A 9,807-nucleotide genomic window follows, 5' to 3' on the forward strand; every position below is an offset into this window, starting at 1 on the left:
AATCATGTCTGTAGTTAACACTTGATAGCCACCTCTTGAACTAGAAAGCTTATGCTGCACCACCACTGAGGCTCAGAGTTGAGGTTTTTTTGCAAACAATACCTGACAAGATAAAACTTTCTGTTTCCATACATGGAGGCAAAGCCCCACTTTGAAACCATTATCAGAGGTAAGGTTGATTATAATTCAGGTTTTCTATAGCAGCAAAACTAAGTACAAATCATCAAAGCAAGTTTCACATCCATTCATCAGTATTACTTACACCAGAAGTTAAGGTGGCTTACGAAATTATTAGCAATGGTAATTTTTTATCAGTATTATGTAACATATCAGATTTATTTTATTTAAAGAATTATTTATACCATTCACAGATTCTTATATATATATTAATGTGGCTGAAATGTGCAGGTTGAATCTATTAACCAAATTATTTATATTATATTAAGTAAAAAAATGTGAAACAAATGTAGAGAGAAAATACTACATTGCAAGTATACAAACCTAAAACTGTGAGCCATTGTAAAGTACAAGGTTATTAATAAGAAATGTAGCACAACATAAATGTCTTTTTTTTCACAGTTTTTGTGGTGGTGGTATAACCCTATCTCCCAGGCAATTGAGCCAAGTATCAGGCCTTCAGCCTGAAATTGACTGGATTGGATCCAATTGATGGATTGTCAGAGGAAGGGATCCCTTATCCCTTAATTCTTAGAACCACCAACCCCACCTCCAAACCCTTAACCCTCTGGAGAGCGCTGCCTCTTCCCCTCGCCTGGGACTCCCTCCACAGCCTACTCCTCTGGCTTCTGGGAGGCCCTCCGATGGCAGGCTCTGAACCCGTTAAATGCCCACCACCTCGCTTCTCTTCTCTCATCCAGCCCTCCAACTCCTCAGTCCCACGATGTAGCAGAGTTCCAGTCACTCAGGAAAAAGGAGACCAAGGTCATTCCTCTGTTTGGTTTCTCGGGGCCACAGCACAGAGCACTGCACCTGGGCTCACTTTTGATATCAACAGCTCTTAGTTCTTCTCCCAGGTCTCCTGTGTCTCTCTGTCCTTTCCATTCCCACTCTCACCCCTACCCCCAAGCCTGATGGAATGCAACTGGCTACGCTGGGCTTCATGGCCTTGAGGCGGGAACCCTTCCTCCTGGGGGTAGGTTGAGTTTGTCTTTCCTGTCGTGGCCGGATTGCCTGCCTGGTCCTTCCTGCAGTCACCTGAAGTAACCTTGTGTACTTTAGTTGACTATTTTTGTTATAAGTTGATGTGTTTGGTATGTTTAAACCATTAATGTTGTCCTTTTTTTTTGTACCAATCTGCTTTTCTACTGCTTTGTCTACACGGTTGTTTTTATTTGCAGATTCACAGCATATGTGTGTTTGCGTATTGGGTGTGTCTGCGTGTATGTGGGTGTTTGTGTGTGTTGATATGTAGAAGTTTTTTTAGCCTTTGCTCTTTTGTCTTCAGACTGAGTTTATGTCTGCCAAGTCTTCTTTTTGATATTTTAAACTAATTAGGTTTGTGCATCCCTGACCCGTGTATACTTTACATCAGTAGACCATGTAAAGTATATTTGTGCCCATGATTTCACTGGTTGCTTATGGCTTGATGTGGGTGCTAGGTATTATTTCAGTCCACACAGGTTTGGTTTTTTTTCTTTTTTTCTCTCTTCTACAGTTCTATGGTTTCATGTAAGCAGTTAATGTAAATATTGTTAGCATTACAGGTCATGCAGTGCTGTAACATTTTTTTAAATGTTGCACCTACTTTACAATTAAAAAAATTGGTCACTCATACTTAAATTTTGCCCATAGAGCCATTTCTTTCTCTTTGTATTAAAGCCAATTCATTTTTTTTCAATTCATTTTTTAAAAATGAAGGCTAGCCCTTCTACATTAGTACATTTTTTTATTCCCTAAAATAAACTTTTTTTTTTCAACAAATCTGAGAATGGAAACAGAATGAAAAAAATTTTGCTCCTTTAAAGAACTTAATAGTCTCTAATTTTATTTTGTGCCCTTTAACAGTCTTAGGAAGCACAAGGAGAATAAACTATACCTTTAAGTGTTTTTTAAAGATTATTTCAAATGAGTGAAATCTAACTGAGCTGCACTTATTTGTCTTGTTTGTAGAATTAAAAGCAATCAGGGTTTTTATTTATTTAAGGAACATTTTTGGTTTGTACTTTTTAGTCCTATTGTGCATGTAAATTCTTTGAGAAGAATATTCATCCCTTGTGATATCGTGGGCCACTTTTAGTCTTTTGTTTGAACCCTGACTTTGAGTTATTTGCTGTGTCTGTTTTTTAAGTAAACACAAGCTTCTTTTTTGAACGTAACACTGCAGAATTTTGGGAGGAGTGGAGGGTGGTTGTTCTACTTTCCGTAAGTTTTATGAAGATTTTCAGCTGACTTGTCCCATGAGGTGATTCTTTTTTTCATTTCAGACCATGATAACATATTGTAGTTAACTCTGGTAATCTTCCATGCAGTTTGCAAAGTTCCCTTGTTAAGTCACAAGTGGTTTCGCATTGAGATTTTAAAATCTAAGATGCTTAAGATGCTGGTGACATTGCTCTTTCTGAAAAGAAAGCCAAGATTCTAGACCTTACTGAAAATCTGATATCTTGTTTACTTTGTCCATTTATGCCCAAATGATGTAATGCAAGACTCAAGACTTTTCAATGGAGTGTATAAAATGAGTTATGCATTACTTGACTCATTTGGGGACTATGAACAAATACTCTCAACCAACCAGAACTGTAATACTGAATTATTGTTTATCTTTTTCTTTCATTCACTCTATCACATTTGCATTAGCCAAAGAGATAAGAACATTAGTAATTCTGTGTGTAAACAACCCAGAAGTGAATATTAAATCAGTGAGCCAAAAAGCAATAAACAACTCAAGCACGGGAAATCCTGCTAACAGTGGGCAGTCTGATATAGAAAAAATATATAAAAAACATTATCTTCAAATATGAAAGATTAATTTGTATCTACTGTAAATATGTATTATCAGCCTTATCTGCTTTTATACACACTGTGTGTGTACCTCAGTGACCTTTTATAAACCGGAAAAATGGTTGATTTAATAATTTGTTATGTAAATACAAAGTTGTCTATAAATTGGAAAATTTGATGCCAGATGGCTTCACAATATACAAATGTGTTTTGTAACATCATGCCTTTATGGATTAAGTATAAATACACTGGATTGTCTGTGTAGAAGAGTAGCAATTTACATTTCACCTGCATATCAAATGGATATTTTTGTCCAAATGGTTATACTCTTAGAAAAAGAAAATGACCTGAACAGTTTCAATGAGAAAAACAAATATGGTTTTGAATTCACCAAAACTCCTTTTCACACTCAAGAGTCTATTCAATTCCACACTAAATGCCTTGTATTATGATATTTCCATAGGAGATTCATTGATTCAAGACTGGGATCTACCTAGGAAACCTCCCCAAACTGAATAATTCTACTTTAGAGACAGGCTGTGCATCTTAATTTCTATATCACAGGCAGGGGAGGAACCACAGCCTTCTTATTGCTTTTTAACGTATTCTTTTCTGCTTTGTTTCCATACGTCATGGAGAGCACCACACAGACAAAAGAGGGCCTAGTTCTGTGCACCAAGGTATCTACGGAGTGTCATCTCCACTCAGAGCTCCTCGGCCTCAGCACTGTTGACATTTTGGGTGAGCTCATGCTTTGCTGTGGGGCCTGTCCTGTGTATTCTAGGATGTTTGGCAGCCTCCCTGGCCTCTACCCACCAGATGCTAGTAGAATCCCTTCCAGATTGCGACAATCAAAGGTGACCCCAGACATTGCCAAATATCTCCGGGCGTGGGAGTGGGGGGCGCGGGTGGGAGACAAAATGAGATTCGAAAACCACTGCATTAACGGAATCAGTTCCGGAACATATGTCTGTGTAAAATATGGGCATGTTTTGCGTGCTGTAATCAACAGGAAACTGATTCCTAGGTCAAAATCCAAAACAAAATCCATGCCAAAGGAATGCTTCTCAGTCCATGTTTAAGAAATTGAATATACTAGCTTCAGTTTCATTTTGAATACACTTGACACTTTTGATCATAAGATTGACCCAGGACAATCCTGTTTTTTTTTTTTTTTTTAATTAATTTATTTATTTATTTTTGGCTGCGTTGGGTCTTTGTTGCTGCACGCGGGCTTTCTCTAGTTGCGGTGAGTGGGAGCTAATCTTCGTTGAGGTGCACGGGTGCTTCTCATTGTGGTGGCTTCTCTTGTTGCGGAGCACAGGCTCTAGGCACACGGGCTTCAGTAGTTGTGGCACGTGAGCTCAGTAGTTGTGGCTCGCGGGCTCTAGAGCGCAGCCTCAGTAGTTGTGGCACGCGGGCTTAGTTGCTCCACGGCATGTGGGATCTTCCCGAACCAGGGCTTGAACCCGTGTCCCCTGCATTGGCAGGCGGATTCTTAACCACTGCACCACTAGGGAAGCCCGACAATCCTGTTTTGAGAACTCCCAGGTAGGGCTTAGAATTACCTAGTGTGGTTCAGAGTTTGCGAGAAGACTGATGGGCCACTTTGGTGGAAGGCTTCCCGGTGATAGTGTAGCTGTCTCCCTTGAGTCAAGATGAGGAAAGTGGCTAAGTGTATGTATGTATGTATATATCGATCTATTTTAATAGCGCTCTACATCAGCCTGGTTCAGGTATCTGTAGTTTTTGTGTGATCCTCTTTGAAGTTCTGACAGAAACAGTTCAATAGATCTTGGAGATGTCATTGATACATTTCTTCATTCAGTAAATATTTGTTGAGTCCCACTCTATGCCACAACCTATATGCAGCAATGTGAGTAAGGCAGACCCATTTCCTGCCCTCACAGAGCTGCTAAGGAGGAGGCCACTTAAACATGTAAGTACAATTAAGGGTGATAAGGGCTGGGATAGGGTACACATCGCAGGCCCCTGACCTAGTTTAAGGGGAATGGGGGCTTGAGTGAGGATCAGGGAAAGACGCATCAGAATTAGGCAAATGAGAAGTGTGTGCCTTGTGGGAGGGTAAAGGAGAGCTTGTTACAGGCAGAGAGAAGGGCTTGTATGAGGCCTGGAGGTTAGAGGAAGCAGGAAAGAAGAACGGCTAAAGCACATAGTGCTAGGGGGAGTATGGAGAGAAGTGGGGCAAAGAACAGAGCGGGGCTCAGGGCATGTCCTGTCAAGACAGCACTGTAGGGAATTCCCTGGCGGTCCAGTGGTCGGGACTCCATGCTCTTACTGCTGAGGGCCCAGGTTCAATCCCTGGTCAGGGAACTAACATCCCATAAGCTGAACCATGTGGCAAATAAATAAATACATAAATACATAAAAATAAAAATATTAAGAAAAAAAGAGACCGCACTGTCGCGTGACAGTAATGGGGACCATTGCAGGGTTTTAAGGATGGGCGTGATGTGACCAGGTTTGTGTTTTAGAAAGATTATTCTGAGTGCAGGTGAAGAACAGGAAGTTGGAAGGGGACAACATCAAGTGCAGCGTTTTATCTTATTTATTTATTTATAAATTTTTATTTATTCATTTTTGGCTGCGTTGGGTCTTCATTGCTGCGTGTGGGCTTTCTCTAGATGCGGCGAGCAGGGGCTACTCTTCGTTGTGGTGCGCAGGCTTCTCATTGCAGTGGCTTCTCTTGTTGCAGAGCACGGGCTCTAGGTTGCTTGGGCTTCAGTAGTTGTGGCTCACGGGCTCTAGAGCGAAGGCTCAGTAGCTGTGGTGCACAGGCTTAGTTGCTCCACGGCATGTGGGATCCTGGACCAGGGCTCAAACCCGTGTCCCTTGAATTGGCAGGCGGATTCTTAACCACTGCGCCACCAGGGAAGTCCCCGCAGCATTTTATTATTTTGAGGTATAGCTGATTATAAGATTACGTTAGTTTCAAGTATACAACATAGTGATCAGTGATTTGAAGATTTTTGTAGAATATACTCCATTTAAAGTTGTTATAAAATATTGGCTATATTCCAGGTGCAGCATTTTTTGAAAGGAAAATTTTTAAAAGATCTGAGCCCACCATAATTCTTCATATTACATTTGTTGAGCAAGTTCCATCCCAGTCTTGAGGTATGTACCTAACTATGTTTGTGTAAATTCACACTAATAGTCATGAAGAAATGCTATTCAGTACACTTAGAGTTACTGCCAACAACATGATTCCCTATGTCTCTCACACAAATTAGTGTTCTATTGGTAGAGCAATAATGTTTCTACTTTGATGATCAGAGGTTGGGAGAGTTTGAAGTCCCAAAGCATTTTGTTAGATTGTTAGGAAGCAAGGCCTGCTTCCTGGAATGCACAGGTAAGTATAGGTCAGGTCCAGGCCCTCGGCACCATCCCTTCATCCTACACACCTCACTGGAAAACAGGAAGCTGCAGAGGAGCATGCGAGATGTCAGAGGTACCAGGTGAGCACCAAGGGTTATGAAAGCACAGGAAAGCGGGACCACAGGGAGTCAGGGCCCAGAACAAGGCCATCTGGCTACAAGGACCTCTGCCCCACAGCAGGGGGGACCACAATGGCCTTTCGTCATCCATTCCAGCCAGTGATTATGTACATGCCCTTCAAAATATCCCCAACCACAATTAGTCACCTCCTACATTCAATGAACATTGAACTCGAGGGCTTTTTAAAGCTAATTATCTGTTTAAAAAAAGGTAGGGGGTAGCCAGAAGCAATTCTATGATCCAGATGCCAGCAAATAGCCCTTCTCTCTAGCACAGGGTCCTGTACACAGGAAATGGAGCCTCAACAGAGAGACAGCCCATTATAGCGTTTACAAACTGGTCCTTGGAGGGGGATTGTCCACATTGAAATCTAGGCTGTACCACTAAATAGTTGTTTGACTTTGGGCAAGTTACTTAATCTATCTGTGCTTAGCCTCCAGGTCTAAGAAAGAGGGATATAACAACACTTCCCTCGTGGGGTTGATGAGGGATAGAATGAGAGAATGCAGATAAACTCTTAGTGCCTGGCACATAGCAGGCACTCAGGGACTGTTTATTGTTAAGCTGCAGTTTGAAAGGTTTAAATTAGAAAAGGGAACTTATTGCCAGGGAACGTTGTTGTCAGACATAAGGAGGAGTTGTGTGTAGAGTTGCTGTCTTCCCAGGAAGTCTTTTAAAGGTAGAGTGGTTCCCCTGTCCAGAGCAAAGTGCAACACAGAAGCCCTCTCTGGTGTACCCTGTCCAGCCCAGTTTCTGAATCTTCTCCCCGGGGTGTTTCTCAGATGAATTCCATTGTCTATAATGCCACATGTGGAAATGGACCAGCGAAATGATGTCCCAAGAAAGTAGTCTGGAAAATGATTTCTCCAAGAAGTGCATTGGCTGTGGGAACCAGAACAGAAGCGGAACTTCAGCCAGAGAGAAGTTAGAACCGGCTCTTCACATGAGTAGCTCAAGATGTGAAAAGTTTAAGCAATTTATAATCAGTCAAATCAGAGAATGCAGCGTTTAGAACAGGGAAAGGTGTATTTGACCTGAGAGACTGAAATGTGGTATCCTTGTTCCTGCCCCTGACTGGCTCCGTGAGTTAGGACAAACCCCTGAAAAGATTCTGGGGCCAGTGGCGGTGTGACCTCAAGCAAATTGCCCTCTAAGTGCTTTAGTTTCATCATCTGAAAGTGGGGCTACTAGGATCATAACGTTGCTTGAGGATTAAATAGATTAATCGACATGAAGCACTCAGAAGAGTGTATGCTTGGAGTAAATGCTATGCAAGTCTAGCTATTGTACTGTTATTACTGTTAATAATAGAAGTGGAGCCTCACTCAGTTCCTTCATCCACGGATGGGAACGACGAAGCCCTCACTTGTCTTGAACCAGTCTTCTTGGGGTAGTCACTTGAGGGGGTCCTGCTCTTCGCATGGAACCAGTTATTTCTCTTCCCTGATTTCAACATGGGTGCTCTTGAGAGGAGTAAGCCTTTGAACCAAGCACGTGTCAGGAAGTTCCCCAAAGATTTGAGAATATGGAGGGTTGGAAGAAGATGTTCTTAACTCTCCTAGGATGAGCCTGCCCTCAGACAGGCATGAAAATGAAAAGAGATAAATACATGGAGGCACGCTTTTAAAGAGGAGAGGAAAGGACTCATAATCTGCTAGTACTTTTCAGCTCTATTAAGGATTACTATTTGTTTCTTCTTTGGAAGTTTATATCTAAATACTATACCTAGACTTTTGTCTAGGTACAAAAAAGTCTAGGTATAGTATTGAAGTATATGAAAAGTGCTTTTAAGACTGTGAAGCCTTAGGCACATCTTGCTAAAAGAGGGGGCAGAATTTGTCAAACACTGGTGAAAAGGGTAGGTTTAGCTGAACACTGAGTTGCCAGGGGCAGGGCCTCTCCAGGGTGTCCTGTCTTCAGCTCCATGGGCCTCTGCAGAACACTGATTATGGGGAACGTGGCCAGGATGACTGGTCGCCCAGGGCTTGGTGACTGGATCCCCCCAGAACATAGCTCTCCCCGCCAAGTTAATCTTCAGTAGCTTTCATGGTCAGGGAAGATATCCGTAGGAAATCTGAGATCTGTTACAGTTTCTATCCCCCTTTTCCAATCAAATAGGGATCGTCTAGAATCGGTAGGTTCCTTCACATTTCAAAACAAACATGGAGGTTAGGAGCCTGTGATTTCAGGCTGAGTCTCATTGTTCTGGTTTATTTGGCACAGAATGGGAAGCAAAAATTCACAGGAGCCAGGAAAGAAAGCATGCAAGGACTGGTGTGGACTAATATACCGGCTCTCTCTGGAAAAGCCATCTGTCTGAACAAGAGCAGGCAAAGCTGAAGAGAGATTGTTCCCCCACCCCACCTTTCTCTTGGCTTCCCAGCTCTTCCCAAATGTCCAAGGTGATTACGGAGCAGGTGAGGCATCCTGGGAGGAGGAGAAAGTGTGTGCACCGTGTTGCTGTGCTTCGTAAGGCAACCAGGTTAACCAAGAGATCAGGCCATATAGCAGTGGCCATTCTGAGGAGCTCATAGCTTTCTGAGCAGAGAACAAAATAAAAAAGAGATGTGGTTCCTGCCTCAAAGAATAGCTTTCCTTGTTCTGAAGCACTGGTTTCCAAACTTTATTATCAGAAATTCCTATCAGTAAAATAAAAATAAAATTGAGGACATACTATATATAAGTATATGTGTGTGTGTGTGTGTGTGCGTGTACTATGTGTACTACTGAATTAATACATTATGTGTGTTATAAAACACCCAAAATAAAAATTAGGAAAGACTGAGATGAACCAAACAGAAATAGAAATTTTTATTTTTTCCCTCTTTCTCACCCCAGTAGATTATCTTGCTCTGTGCCTGGGGTGTGTGCACTCAACTTTGGAGATCACTCTAAGTGATGAAATACTGGGAGGTCATGGCATGTTGCTCCAATACCAAAGGCAGCGATGGAACCAAACCATCAACGGGAGCTCCTTGAGGAGGGACCCAGTTTTTCTTATTCAACTTTCTATGCTCAGTTCTAATTAAATGGTAGGTAAAGAAAGAAGAAAGGAAGGAAAGCGTCCTGAAAACCTGATAACTGACGTGGAATCCATGTTTTATATTAGGTTATATGACTAACCGTGATCTTTCTATAAGCTCAAAGTGTCTATCAAATCTACCTCTCTGGCTGTGAGACGGGGTCACCTTCTCAGGAGAGTTGCTGATCCATGTGCAAGGGCCAGACTGTAGGCCCCGCACTGCTGCTCCCACCCTTGTAGAAGTGAGAGGACACGCCAACGCCAGGCTCACATACCTGGGCCAGGCACCCTGAGTGTGTGCATGC

Source organism: Balaenoptera ricei, chromosome 7 (assembly GCF_028023285.1).
Source record: "Balaenoptera ricei isolate mBalRic1 chromosome 7, mBalRic1.hap2, whole genome shotgun sequence".
In the NCBI taxonomy this organism is placed as follows: domain Eukaryota; kingdom Metazoa; phylum Chordata; class Mammalia; order Artiodactyla; family Balaenopteridae; genus Balaenoptera; species Balaenoptera ricei.